The sequence below is a fragment of the Vicia villosa genome, unplaced genomic scaffold (genome assembly GCF_029867415.1).
Source record: "Vicia villosa cultivar HV-30 ecotype Madison, WI unplaced genomic scaffold, Vvil1.0 ctg.000455F_1_1, whole genome shotgun sequence".
NCBI classification, from domain to species: Eukaryota; Viridiplantae; Streptophyta; class Magnoliopsida; order Fabales; family Fabaceae; genus Vicia; species Vicia villosa.
In genome coordinates, this window is record NW_026705217.1 from 278320 (window position 1) to 292753 (window position 14434).

Consider the following 14434-nt stretch of genomic DNA (forward strand, 5'->3'; position numbering starts at 1 on the left):
TCTATCTACTGTATAAAAGATTTGACTTTTAGCTGGCTTGTATGAGGCCCAAGCTTGAGGCTTTTTGATTGATTAATTAATATTATTGACTCTGGGAGATGACTCCACTGGGGATTAATTACAGGGTATTTTAGTGTTCTGTACAAAGCCCAGAATTGAGGCTGACTCTACTTAGGGAGACTCTATTTATGTGCCTTGTACAAAGCCCAAGGTTGTGGCTGACTTTAGCTAGGGAAAAATACTATTTTCTGCCTTGTACAAAGCCCAAGGTTGTGGCGGACTCTTAAATGAATTAAGTATTGATGACTATATGGGGAAAGATTCTAAGTGTTAGGAATCTTTGACACATGAAAGATATGGTTTATCTGCCTTGTACAAAGCCCAAGGTTGTGGCTACTGAGTGACGAAGGACTCACTGGGGAGACTCTATTATCTGCCTTGTACAAAGCCCAAGGTTGAGGCTGACTCTTGACAGGGGAGTTTTATTGTTTGGGTGCCTTGTATGAAGCCCAAGGTTGAGGCTAACTGTTTTTGTTGGTTTTGACTCTACTGAGGAGGTTTTATTTATTAAAAGACTATTTTTCTTTGGAAGCTAACCCTTTCCAGGGATTTTGACTCAGCTGGTGAATTTGTCTGTTAAAAGACTGACTTTTATCATGTTTTTTGGAGGCTGACCCTTTCCAGGGGTTTTGACTCTTTTGGGGAAATTATCTCCTAAGAGAATGAAATTATTTATTTTTTTGACATTCTTATTAATTGACTTTGGAGGCTAACCCTTTCCAGGGGTTTTGACTCTTTTGGGGAAATTATCTCCTAAGAGAAATGAATCTTTATTTTTTGACATTTAATAATTGACTTTGGAGGCTAACCCTTTCCAAGGGTTTTATTGAAATGAAGGAATGTGTGGAAGCTAACCCTTTCCAGGGATTTATTGAAATGGAGGTTGATTTTAATTGACTTTGGAGGCTAACCCTTTCCAGGGGTTTTGACATTTTAGACAGATGTTGGAGGCTAACCCTTTCCAGGGTTTTGACATTAAAATGAATGGCAGAAAGATTATCTAGTGAGACTTCTTGTTTAAAGCCCAAGATGAAGGCTGACTCAATGCTGAGGATGATCAAACATGGATCCTAGACTCTGCTAAGGAAGATTGATGAAGATGAGGGTGACAGAGACTGTCCATGTCTCTCATTCCAAAAAGTGTACTCAATGCAAAATTGAGACAAACTTAGCTTGTTTAAAGTCTGGTTTAAATTGGAAGAAACTCACCAGGATAGGCTAAAAGGTGACTAAAGACCTGTTCCTATGTTTATAAGAAACCTGATGGGTCCTTGTATACAAGCTCAAGAGGAAGCTGGAAATGCTTTTAAGAAGCCTGTGGGTCCTTGTACAAAGCCCAAGAGGAGGCTAATCGAGGGTCCTTGTTATAGCACAAGAGAAAGCTATGTAGTTTTGAACTTATTTTGGCTCTAAGCAAATGGGTAAGAGGTTTCACCGGGAATAATTCCTCTTTGGGTGGATGTGTCCTATTTTTTGGATTCTAAGGTTTTTGCCAAGATGTTTCACCGGGAATAATTCATCTTGGGGGTTTGAACTACAGATCTCTAATTAGGAAAGAGCCTTCACCGGGAAGACATTCTCAATCCTAGGTCATATTCCTATAATATATATATAGTTTAACTGTCCTAGGGTTTATACTCAAACGCAGTTCTAAACTAATATATGCACAGTTTATATTTGACAGTAATTTAAATAAAGACTGTAAATTGAAAGCTTGTAAAGCCTAACCTGGATGGAGTGGAGGCCATTGAAGAAGTATGTACAGAGCCTCAACAGTATTTTTGTTGTTTTTGTTGATAACAGTTGAATATATATATATGATAAACAGTTAATGGTTTTTGAAAACAGAAGAAGTGAAGATGGACAAAGGTCACATAGGTATCTGAAGAGTTTCACCGGGAATAATGCCCTTCAAATACCAGAAGAATGTTTTGAAAACAGAAAGAAGATTTTGAAAATACAGTTTTGAAAACAAGCTAAGAAGAGAAGGTTTTTGGGACTTACACTCTATTAGAGGCCCAGTACTTTGCAGTACTGGTGATAAAAGCAGTTGAAAATGATTTGAAATGATATAAGGTTTTGTTGTTTGAAAACCTTAATCATCCGTTTAATCGGAGATTGATAACAGCTTTGAAAATTGACAGAAGTCAACTTAATCAAAGTAAAAATAAAGATTTTTACTTAATTAAGACCTAAATAATTAGGGTTTTATCATAAACTTATTTACAAAGTGATTAGGTTAAAATAAAGTGATAATATATATTTAAAGTATTTAAGAAAACACTTAAAACATACTATTTTAAACCTAATAAAAATACATGAAATAAATAATATTTTTATGATTTTTTTTGATTATTCACAAAATAGATATGTTAAATAAGAAGTGTGTGAAAAATGAAGTGAAAATGATTTAATTTGATAGGTTAAATATTTATGTGAAGTTGTGAAGGAAATAAGTGTGAAAAGTGGTAAAAAATATAGAAATGTCTTCACCAAGGCTTGAACTCACGCCCTTTAGGTCACACACCCAAAACCAAACCACTGGGCCAGCGCGCGCATGGTGATAGTAACTTGCACTCATTTGGTTATGTTTTAAAACAAGTAGTAAATCATTGAAAAAATAAAAGAATCAAAAAGTCTGGGGCGAGGGGGATTCGAACCCCAGACTTTGGGCACGCGCAACACACAAACACTCTCTACCACTGGGCTATCACGTTTTAGTCGTTAATGAAACAGGTATCAATCAAAATAAAATAAACTTAGACCTGAGTTTGAAAATTGCGCGCCACCACCATCTTCGTCTTCAACCTCAAGCTCTCAAATTTCAAATTTATGAACTTGCTCATTTCTCCACCAATTGCAAAGATGTAAAGACCAAACTTGCTCTAAATTTACTCACGATTCTAAATATGTAACTAACATGTACTTATATTAACTACATCTAACTAATTTACCAGAAATCGTGAAGAACCCTAAAACTTAAAAATCAAATTAAATGGCTATGCTGAAAGATAAATGAATGATGATAGAGGGTTTTCAATCCTCTGATGATGCTGAACAAGATAGAATCGAGCTTTATCACAAAGAGTGCTTAAATTAAAGAGGTGAGGTTCAGAAACTTACCTCTGAAACTGAAGGTCGTGAGGATGATTGAGGGCACCTGGGCTTGAATGAATGATCTCAATAGCTTCCCTGAGACTCAATGATGCTAACTGGATGTTTATTATAGCCTGAATCCTTCTGAATTGTTCTATGGACCTCCCTCGATTTCAGCTTCAAGTGAACATGGAGGGTGTTGAATTTAGAGTTACAGATGGGCTGCAGCCATCTGGTTAGCTTCACTATGACCTGAGGAGTGTGCCTGGATGATTGGCTTGGCTCAGAACCTCCTGAATTACTCCATGGACCTCCAACTGCAAATGCTCCAAAGTGAGAGCAACAATGGTGTTCCTCCACCTACAGAAGTGATCCAGGTGCTTGGATCACCTCAAATGACCTCCCTTGAGATGTTAGAATGCTCACTTCCCAAAGATAAGCTCTGGTTTGAAGAAATCGATTCTTCTTGCCAAAGAACTTTGAAAAATAATGAACAAAAGAAGAGAAAGAGAAAGCAAGTAATATGGTTGCTTTGGTGTGTTTTTGAATGAGGAATGCATCTGTATTTATAGGCAAATGGATCAGTATAGCTGCAGAGGAGTGAGCTTCCTTAGTGAAGTTGATTTGGTTTCTTAGCCATGAAGGAAATTTGCAAATATCTCTTATGCAATGATGAGAATTTTGATTCCATTTGATCAATCCCCTAGCCCTCGATTTTGCTTGATCTTAGGGGACAATTCTGAGCCAGAAATGAGCTCTAATTGGTTGATGAGAAGATTCCTTGGGTGATTCATCAATTTGCCATAAATTCACAAATGTAATCATTACATAATCACATGTTCTTGTTTTTAGAATCTTCTTCAATTCTTATGGCATGGTGAAAATGAATGCATGGCATGTTTGCAGATGTATTATGGGTCATGTAGCATCTGTATTTGAGGTCATGTGCACAAAATTTCAAAGTTCCAAAATGATGCATGACCTATAATTTTACTTCATGAGGCCAACTTTGAACAAGCATAACTCTTAGCTCAAATTGAATTTTGAGAAGGTTGAACACAATTTGGAAAGCCCTAAACATCTACTTTAAATCATTAGTTTATGTCTTCTTCAGAATCCTTTGGGAAATTTGTGAAAAATGAGGCCAAAGTTGGAAGAAAACTAGGTTAAAACACTTAGAAAAATTTCTAAGTGTTTATGACCTAAACTTCAAAATTTCCAAAACTTCATAAATGGTTGATCTTTTGAAAAAAGTTCCCTTGTAAGATGTTGTTTTATTTGGCAAGATCTACAACTTTCATGTTGGAAGTTTTTTGAGTTGTGTAGGTGAAATTTTGAGATCTCACCATGCCTTCAAAAACCCTAATTCCCGACTTTTCGCTCCTTGATGAATTTCTTTGAATTCCTTTGGCCAAATGACTTTGACATCCATATATTGATGATATTGATCTTTGAAAGTCATTTTTTGACCAAAAACCTTAAAAGTCAATGATGATCCTTCACAGTTGACTTTTTCCTGACAAAGTGAATTTTTTTGGGCTTTTGTGTAGAAATAAGATCTTCTCCCCAAATGGATGATATAAATGGATTATATGGAGGTAGTAGAGATCCTTGAATCATGTCTTGAGTTTTGGATTCATGCCCTGATCAGAAGTCAACTATCTTGGTGAATTAGGTCAAAACCCTAATTTGTCGACCATGTGAAAGTAATGACTGTAGACTTTGAATTGAAGTGTGATGTCCAGTAGACCTTGTAATATGAGTTATTTGAAGATGATTGATGTCTTTGAATGACCCTCTGAGGTTTTTTTAGGGTTTCCCAGATGTGATCCCTGATTTCAGTCCTTGATAGGCTCAAAACCCTAGTCTGGTGACCTGAGTAAACCTGTACTCATATGACTGGATGTCTAATCAATCATAGATGAGAAAAGTGAAGTTTTTGAGCCCCATGATTGTATTAGAGACTAGTCTTTGTATTGATTGATCCTTTGCCTGAGCTTTCTTGTCTTTGAGCATCCTCGATTAGGTACCAGATGGAGAAATGACTGCTCTGGGTACTTGTCTTGACCTGATAAAAAATCCTGAAGATATATCATCTCAGGGGGGTCAAAAATTAGGGTATGACAGATGCCCCTATTTAAGTTTCTTTTATCTGGAGGGAGAGAGATTGAGATCTCGATCTCTCCTGCGTAAAAGAGACTTAAATATCAAAGAATGCCCGAATTTTGGACGCTCCTGAGATGTTGTAATTGATAAAATCTTTGCATGATTTGATCCCGTTGTCGCACTTGGCGGGGGATGAGGAGACAAACTCCTGCAGAAATACTTGATGTAGATTCTGGTGAATGGATGGCAATGTAGGATGCGCAATCCATCTTCTTTAACTAAGTGTTGATACTTAGAGAAAGGTAAACAACCTCCTCCCGTTCCGGATGTCCAAATCTCGAAACTGGTCTTAGTTGCGTTTGGACAATATCTCAGATAAAGAGAAAATTTCCAAAGGTTTGTTCCCTCGTCAAACTTCTTACCAGCACTTGGAGGTAAGATACCATTTGACGGTAAGTAAAGAAACTTCAAAGGTTGTTTCCTCATCAAACTTCTCATCAGCACTTGGAGATGAGATACCATTTGATGGTAATAAAGAAACTTCAAGGGTTTGTTTCCTCATCAAACTTCTTACCAGCACTTGGAGGCAAGATACCATTTGACGGTAAATAAAGAAACTTCAAAGGTTTGTTTCCTCATCAAACTTCTTACCAGCACTTGGAGGTAAGATACCATTTGACGGTAAATAAAGAAACTTCAAAGATTTGTTTCCTCATCAAACTTCTCATCAGCACTTGGAGATGAGATACCATTTGACGGTAAATAAAGAAACTTCAAAGATTTGTTTCCTCATCAAACTTCTCATCAGCACTTGGAGATGAGATACCATTTGACGGTAAATAAAGAAACTTTGCCATCTTCCCTTTTTGACCTGGCATCCTTGAAAGATTGTCATATGGGCCCATGCTTTTTGAGGGGCTAATGACTTTGTTTTGAAGGCAGACAAACTGTTTTCGGGGTGAAAACTGCCATTCGTCGATTGGTGCCTGGGGAATCAACAAACTGTTTTCTTAAGGGGAAAACTACCATTTATTGACTCTGTGGGGAACTAAACATCCCTGAAACAGACAAACTGTTTGAAGAAACTACCATTTGTCGATCTCTTGAGTATTTAACAGACAAACTGTCTTTCCTTGGGGAAAGACTACCATTTGTTGACTCCGCTGGGGATCATGAACTATCTTCTGGATGAAGACTACCATTCACTGATTCTGCTGGGGAATCATTTGTCGATCTGCTGGGAGATTCTGAATTATTTTCTTTGACGAAAAAGAAGGTGGCATCTCTCGACCTTGCTGGGGAAATGCCAAACTTTTGGGGAAGCCCAAAATGCGAAGCAGACTATCTTATCTGAAAAAGACTGTTGAATGTTGCTTTGCAGGAGAATCTCGGCAAAGGAATTCCAAAAGTGAACAAACTATCTCCTTGAGGGAGACTACCATCTGTTGACTTGCTTGGGGAAATCTCTCTACATGGATCGTTGTCTTGCAGGAAAAAGTTTCTCCAGGACTTGCAGGGGAAACTGGAGTTCATGCCCTCATGACTCGAGCATTCTCACGATTAAAAGCCTAATTTGACTATGCAGTTGTGATGTAATGTATGCATGAATATTATGACAATTATAAAATGTAAAGTGAATGTGAATAGAATTGTCGCGGATGTAAAATCCTAATGATACTTCTTGAATTCTTGTTGATCAGAAGATGTCCTCTTCTTGGAGTTCGAACTCTGTCGGGAATATCTGGTTATTAGTTGTCCGCTGTCCGAAGTAAGTAATATGAATTGAAGTGAAGATCCGTCATCGGGAGATGTTCGCAAAGCGACCTCATGAGGAAATATAGGTTCCCGGAGTCTCAACCGTTCTCGGAGCAACTGTTTGCATTCTTCCTACTGTTTGCAAACCTCAGAAAGAAATTTCACCTTTATTTTTGCAAGTAAATTCATTTTATTTTATGAAAACATTTGTTTCAAGAAAATGACTGTTTAAATTTAAAATGCATTTCAAGAAACTGAATAAGACTAGATTGCAAAGGAAAAGCACAAGGCTCAAATTATTATATATGGAATGGTAATCAGCCAAATGCTTGATTCCACGGAGTATTTACAAAAGTTGGAAATTGGTAATTTTCGGGAAAAGGGCTACGATGAAACGTGACGACCATTATCTTTCCCTTCCACTCCAAGTCGCGCTGTATTTGTGCTTCGTAGAAGATGACCTACTGCTGATGAATACTCCGCTATGGATTTTGAATGATCAAGTGTGTCCTGAACACAGTTACTTGCCATATATCCCTAACTTTTGCGTAAACTACCCCTTTCGGGTTTTAAGTTTACCGGGATTGATTATTTATTTTTTTATGTCTCTAACTTTTGCCTGAATCGCCCTTTCGGGTTTTCGATTCACCGAGACGCTCTTTTTTGCCTAAGCCACTCTTTGCGAGTTTTCAACTTAGCGAGCTGTTCTTTTAATTATTTAGGCGAAGTATTTCTTGACTGCGTCGACGTTCACAGGACGGGTGAATTCTTCTCCATCCATAGTCGTGAGTATTAAGGCTCCTCCTGAGAAAACTCTCTTGACCACGTAGGGGCTGTAACACCCCGATATCCGCTGCACGCATCAACCGTGTCGGCCAACCGAGCATGTTACCGGCTTAATCAATAATCCCCCCTAGGTCCGCTTATCGGCTGCCCAGGAAATATTGTTTTTGCCTTCCGCAGGAATCGAACCATGTACCTAGGGGTTAAGTACGTATTCATAGCAATTCCTGCTACCACTTAGCTCAATTGGTAGCAGGAATTGCTATGAATACGTACTTAACCCCTAGGTACATGGTTCGATTCCTGCGGAAGGCAAAAACAATATTTCCTGGGCAGCCGATAAGCGGACCTAGGGGGGATTATTGATTAAGCCGGTAACATGCTCGGTTGGCCGACACGGTTGATGCGTGCAGCGGATATCGGGGTGTTACATTAAAAAGGCGCCTTTTTATGTAACAGCCCGAGCCTTCGGCGTTCCCGACACTGTCACCTCACGATCTTCTCTACCCCCCTCACTAGTAGAGTTTTTGCCTTCCGTGGGAATCGAACCATGTACCCTGGGGTTCAAGTACATGTTCAATCCATTCCCACTACCAATTGAGCTAGTAGCTCAATTGGTAGTGGGAATGGATTGAACATGTACTTGAACCCCAGGGTACATGGTTCGATTCCCACGGAAGGCAAAAACTCTACTAGTGAGGGGGGTAGAGAAGATCGTGAGGTGACAGTGTCGGGAACGCCGAAGGCTCGGGCTGTTACATAGGTCATCGGAATCGGATCAAACTGTGGAGCTCTTTGCACACGATTCTGATTATTGTTCAGCTGCTGAGCCTGTGGTCGAGGCTGTTGTTGCTGAAACTGTGGGGTAAATCCCGGATTCGGTGCTGAATTAACGACTGGCGCAATAGCAGCAATCTGTTGTCGACGATTGATATTTCCTCTTGGCTTCCCTTGGGATACCATGTCAACACTTTGTTCTTTCTTCTTTGGGAAACCACTTCCGAACTTTTTGGTTCCACTCGAAGATCCACCTTCTTTAGTTAAACGTCCTGTTCGGACTCCTTCTTCTAGACGCATCCCCATGTTTACCATTTCGGTGAAATCACTTGGAGCACTAGCAATCATGCGTTCATAATAAAACGGACTGAGAGTATTCAAGAAGATCTTTGTCATTTCTTTTTCTTTTAACGGTGGATTAATCTGAGCAGCAGTTTCTCTCCATCGTTGGGCATACTCTTTGAAAGCTTCATGATCTTTCTGAGCCATGGACCGAAGCTGATCTCTGTCTGGAGCCATATCCGAGTTATACTTGTATTGTCGGACAAAGGCCTCACCTAGGTCATTGAAAGTCCGAATATTAGTGCTATCCAAGCCTGTGTACCACTTCAGTGCGGCACCAGTCAAACTGTCTTGAAAGTAATGGATAAGCAACTGATGATTATCTGCATAAGTAGACATCTTCCTGGCATACATCACAAGATGGCTTTGTGGACATGAACTTCCTTTGTACTTCTCAAAGTCTGGGACCTTGAACTTAGCTGGTATTTGTACACTGGGAACCAAACATAGCTCCTGGGCATTCTTTCCAAACAAATCTTTGCCACGGATAGCTTTAACTTCCAGTTGAATCTTGTTAAACTGCTCTTGGAGATCTCCCACAAGATTACGCTGATTTGTGCTATCACCCTGATCATGATAAATCTCATTGCCATCATAAGGAACAGTGTGAACCGTAGGGGTCGGAACTGTCATAGTGGGTTGAGAAAGTGCCATAGTGACTTGAGAAAAAGTTACTCCCTGATTTGGAGTAAATGCTGAACCTTGCGCAGCAAGCGCTTCAGTTGTAGCTGTTTGAGCCCCAGAGAAATTATGGCGGAAACCTGTACCAAAGCTGAAAGGCGGGCCCCAACCTTCTGGCATGGAGAAAGATGGAATACCGAATGCAACTGTAGAAACTGGAGTAGTGACTTCAGATGTTACCGCTGCTTGACTGTTGGGTGGCGGCGGCTGATTCTGTGCGGCCATTAAGGAGTCAACCAGAGTAGTGAGACTTTCCAACTTTTCCTGAAGGGTGGTTACCGTACCACGGAGCTCAATATTCTCTTGTTCAGAGTGTTCCATTACTCTTCTTCTGTTCGAACGAGTATTGTATCTGTGATCTGATTGCGAGCGCGGTCGAGAAACTTTGAGACGCGACAGCTTGACGATCTAATGGAGAAAGATCCAAAAGATGAGACTCTATACAACAGACTTGATATGCAGAATGATGTATGCAAAAAGAAATTTATGATTCTTCCAAATATTTTTAAAATTATTTCCTTGCAAACATTGGAACACAAACTATTCTTTTATTCATTCATTTTTTATTACAATAATGGGAAATGTTACAACATCGGAGCGTAGCTCCTTACAAAAGCAAATGATAAAAAAGCTAAACAAATCCTAAGCATCTTCATCAGATGAAGAACCAAATGCATTGTGCAGCTTGAGCTTCATGATTTCTTTCCCATAGTAAGCTTTCAACTCGGCCTTTTCAGCTCTCAGTTTGTCGACAATATTCTTCCAATCATCAGGAGTCGGAGCGTTGCTTGTCGAGGCTTCAAGATTCTTCTTGCTTTCTTTGATGTATCTTCTGATTGCGGCATCCTTCCGACGAATCTTCTCATCTTTGCTCATGAGCCATCCATCTTGATAATAGAGAGTTTCTTCGTGATCTTTCACTCTTTTCCTCAACTTTCTATTTTCCTTATCAGTTTTACGAAACTTTTCTTCCCAAGCGTCTTTTTCTAACCACATCTTGGCTAAAATCTCTTGGTATTCTTCCGCAGTGTCAATGGGAATGTTGGGTAGTTGAGACACCACAGGGAACATGGGTTTTTCATAATCATAAGGCATTTGAAACTCCCTTGCTCTTTTCTTTACCCAGCAGGTATAGGCGTTTGTAGCAATGCAGTTTCTTTCCCCACCTTTTTCTTTTCTTCGGACGTCGTACCAAGCTCTCATCATTCTTGTCTTCAACCTTTGAGGATCCTCCCCTTCTCGGTAAAAGTAGCATTCCACCGCGAGACCAATTGGTTTAACTGAATTTGCATACCCGAGTTGTCGTCGGGCTAGGACCGGATTATAGTTAATTCCTCCTTGTGTGCCAATGAGAGGTACGTTGGCGAACTCCCCACAACTATCAATGGTTTCTGTACCACAGCGAGCCAAGGTATACCAATGAATATCATTATTAGCAAGAGACATAAGTCTTCGAGGCCAACGTAAGCCTTCTCGGTTTTCCGTGAAAATAGGGGACTTAGGTAAGTGTGAAACAATCCATTTGTACAAAAGAGGTGCACAACATACAATGATTCCACCACCTTGGCGATTCCTATGATGGATAGAGAAATACGTGTCACCAAGCAAAGTCGGAATAGGATTTCCAATCAGAAAGATCTTTATGGCGTTGATATCAACAAAGTCGTTGACGTTGGGAAACAGAACCAACCCATAAATGAGCAAGGCTAATACAGCTTCAAAAGCTATCATGCTACCAATGTCAATGAAATCAAAAGCTTTCTTTATTAGAAACTGCGAAGTCAAACCCGGAAAATTTCCTTTGGTAGTCCAATTACTTTCTATTTCAGATTTCTTCAAGTGGATACTTGCTGCAATGGCTGGTGATTTAGGAATGGCTTCCAAACCATTGAAAGGTATTTTGTCAGACACAGGAATACCCAAAAGATCGGTGTATTCTTCCAAGGTTGGTACCAACTGATAGTCTGGAAAGGTAAAACAACGGTAGACGGGATCATAAAACTGAACCAGAGTTTTGAGAAGTCCTTCATCAACATGAGTGTTCAAGATAGGCAAAAGCTTTCCATGGCTTTTCCTAAAATCAGAAGGATTTTGTACAGAAGATGCTAACTCTTTCAGCCTTTCCACATTAGGCATTTTGAAATCATACTTTTTGGTATGCCTTTTTATCCACTCCATAACTTAATCCTATAATGTTTGCAAAGAAAATTCTCTAAATTTTTTGGAAAAATCATGTTTTTATGGAAAAAGATGGGTTTTTTTTTGAATGTATGAATGCATGGATGCGTGGATGCCACATATTCAAACATGGTAAAGTAAACATGGTAGTTCAAACATGGTAACGCAAACATGGTACTACAAACATGGTAATTCAAACATAGTACACATAGGTTCAAAGGTCCAGCGTCACGAGCATGAGGTCAGAGAACCAAACATGGGATAGTACTAGGGTTTATCACCTGCAAAACATGTTCTACTGATACGTCAGAGTCTACATTTTTCTTTCGGATATTACCGGCTTGCACAACTGAACTTGTGAGCTAGAAATATTCTCAAGAAAAACTCGTCTGAGTGTGGTTCTCCGCATGACAACTATCCAAGTTTTCACCTGGATCGTTTCTGCACCACGTCCTAATAAGGCCAGGATGGGTTGGGGTTCTACAGCCAACTCAGCTTCTACAGTTCAATGAAAGCAATAATGTCTTCGCAACTGAACTTGCTAAACATATACTACAAACAAGGAACCTCCACTGAGCGGAAGGATTCTCATGCTGACTTTTTAAGGACTGAACTCCTTGTATGCCATACATGACTATACCCTCCACCTAATTCTTATGTGTACTTAATCCGGGTTAGGATTTGTCCATAATGTATCACTTGTAACAGAATCACACCAGAACCAAGGAACCACACATGTAACAAGAATAAAATAAAACATAACAAATAGAAATAACCCCTTCTTTGGAAACAATAAAAAGATGGTCCCCAGTGAAGTCGCCATTTTTCTGTCGCGGGCGAAAAATCGTTTTGTTTCCTCTTTTTTGTGGATGAGACACCTGATGCCTTCTTTGGGCTCGAGTGCTCAAAAAAAATGATTTTTCTTTGTACCGACCAAACTTTTTATTATTTCCAAAGGAGGAAAAGGAAAAAAGCTGCAATAACCTAAAAGTGGGGGGAGAGATCTTTGGGTAAGAGGGTTGGTTATACGAAGGGAAGGTATTAGCACCCAACGTATCTATAGTACTCTATAGGTTTCTTTGTTATGTTTTATTCCATTCTTGTTGTGGTGGAGGTTCTTGTGAAATAGGTGGGACCTAAGGTGTTTGTTTGATTATGCTCGCAAAGATCATCGCGATCCTCTGCATACATATCCCCTAGAGGGAATCAGAGCATCTGTAGCTCGGGGTCTACGGGTGCTAAGGTTTGAGTGGTTTTTGTGTTTTGTTTTGCTCGCCAAGGATCGACCTTGTGCCTACGTATTCTCAAAGGGATGTTGAGAAAGTCAGAGCAATCGTAGTTCCCACTTATGCTAGTGGAAGCAAAGGAAAATAGACAAATGTCGTCTAAATGCTAGATGTATCTAATCTATATCATCACATACATCTGTTTGATTTTGTTTAAAAATCTTTTCATTATAAGCCCGGGGCCATGCCACTTAGGGTGCTTAGAATGATAAAGATGTTTTTGTTTAACCAGCCTTGTGGCAAAAACTTTCAATGAAGTCAGCCTTGTGACAAAAAGTTTTAATTAATCAGCCAGCCTCGTGGCAAAAGTTTCAATGAAGTCAGCCTTGTGACAAAAACTTTGATTAATCATCCAGTACGGTGGTAAAACAGTTTGATTGATTAGCCAGCCTTGTGGCAAAAAGAAATTCGATTGATTAGCCAGCCTTGTGGCAAAAAAGTTTGATTGATTGATTGTTTGTGATGATATATAAGAGATACTCCTAGTATAGAGATGAAAAATGTCTAATCTCCTAGGGTATTTGTTTTGGATATTGGGGATGCTTATAAGAAGCCCGTGGGTCCTTGTACGAAGCCCAAGAGGAGGCTATCCGAGGGTCCTTGTATTGTAAGCCCAAGAGGAGGCTATGGGAGGGACAATCCAGGGTCCTTGCATTGTAAGCCAAAGAGGAGGCTATGGGAGGGTCACTCGTTTGTACAAAGCCCAAGGGGAGGCATGGTATAGCTGGTCTGAGCTCTTAGAGCGATTTCACCGGGAAACCATACTCTATGTCCTAACCTAAACTAGTGGAGGTTCTTTGCACAAAGCCCAATAGGAGGCTATGGGGAACCTAGTGTTGTACTAAGTTGAATAAGCATATAACACAAACACACATATAAACAAGTACGAACAAACATGAACAAGTACATGAACAAATATGAACAGTTATACATATATGACAAAGTGTGTGTATATAATGGAGTTTATGAAGGAAATATACCTGTAAGCATGATCCATTTGTATACACAGGGCTTGGGACTCACACTCGGGGAGAGGTCCACTTGAATTTATTCAAAGCTACGTAAACAGGTATTCACAAAGGGCTTGGGACTTATACCTACATGGAGGCCCATGGTATATTTTTGGGAAGATTTAAAGAAACCTTCATTTTTGGTTTGTCATTCAAAGTTAAAAAACACATTGATTGAGATATGTACAAAAGGCGTACAATGAAATACCTAATTTCATGTACTTGAGTGGGTATGTACGAAAGGGGCTTGGGACTTATACCTACGTGGAGGCCCGTGTTTTATTTACAAAACATGGTTGATTGTTTATTTACAGACGCGTTGTTTGAAAAAACGGTTTGAAGATTTGTTTTGAAAAAGTT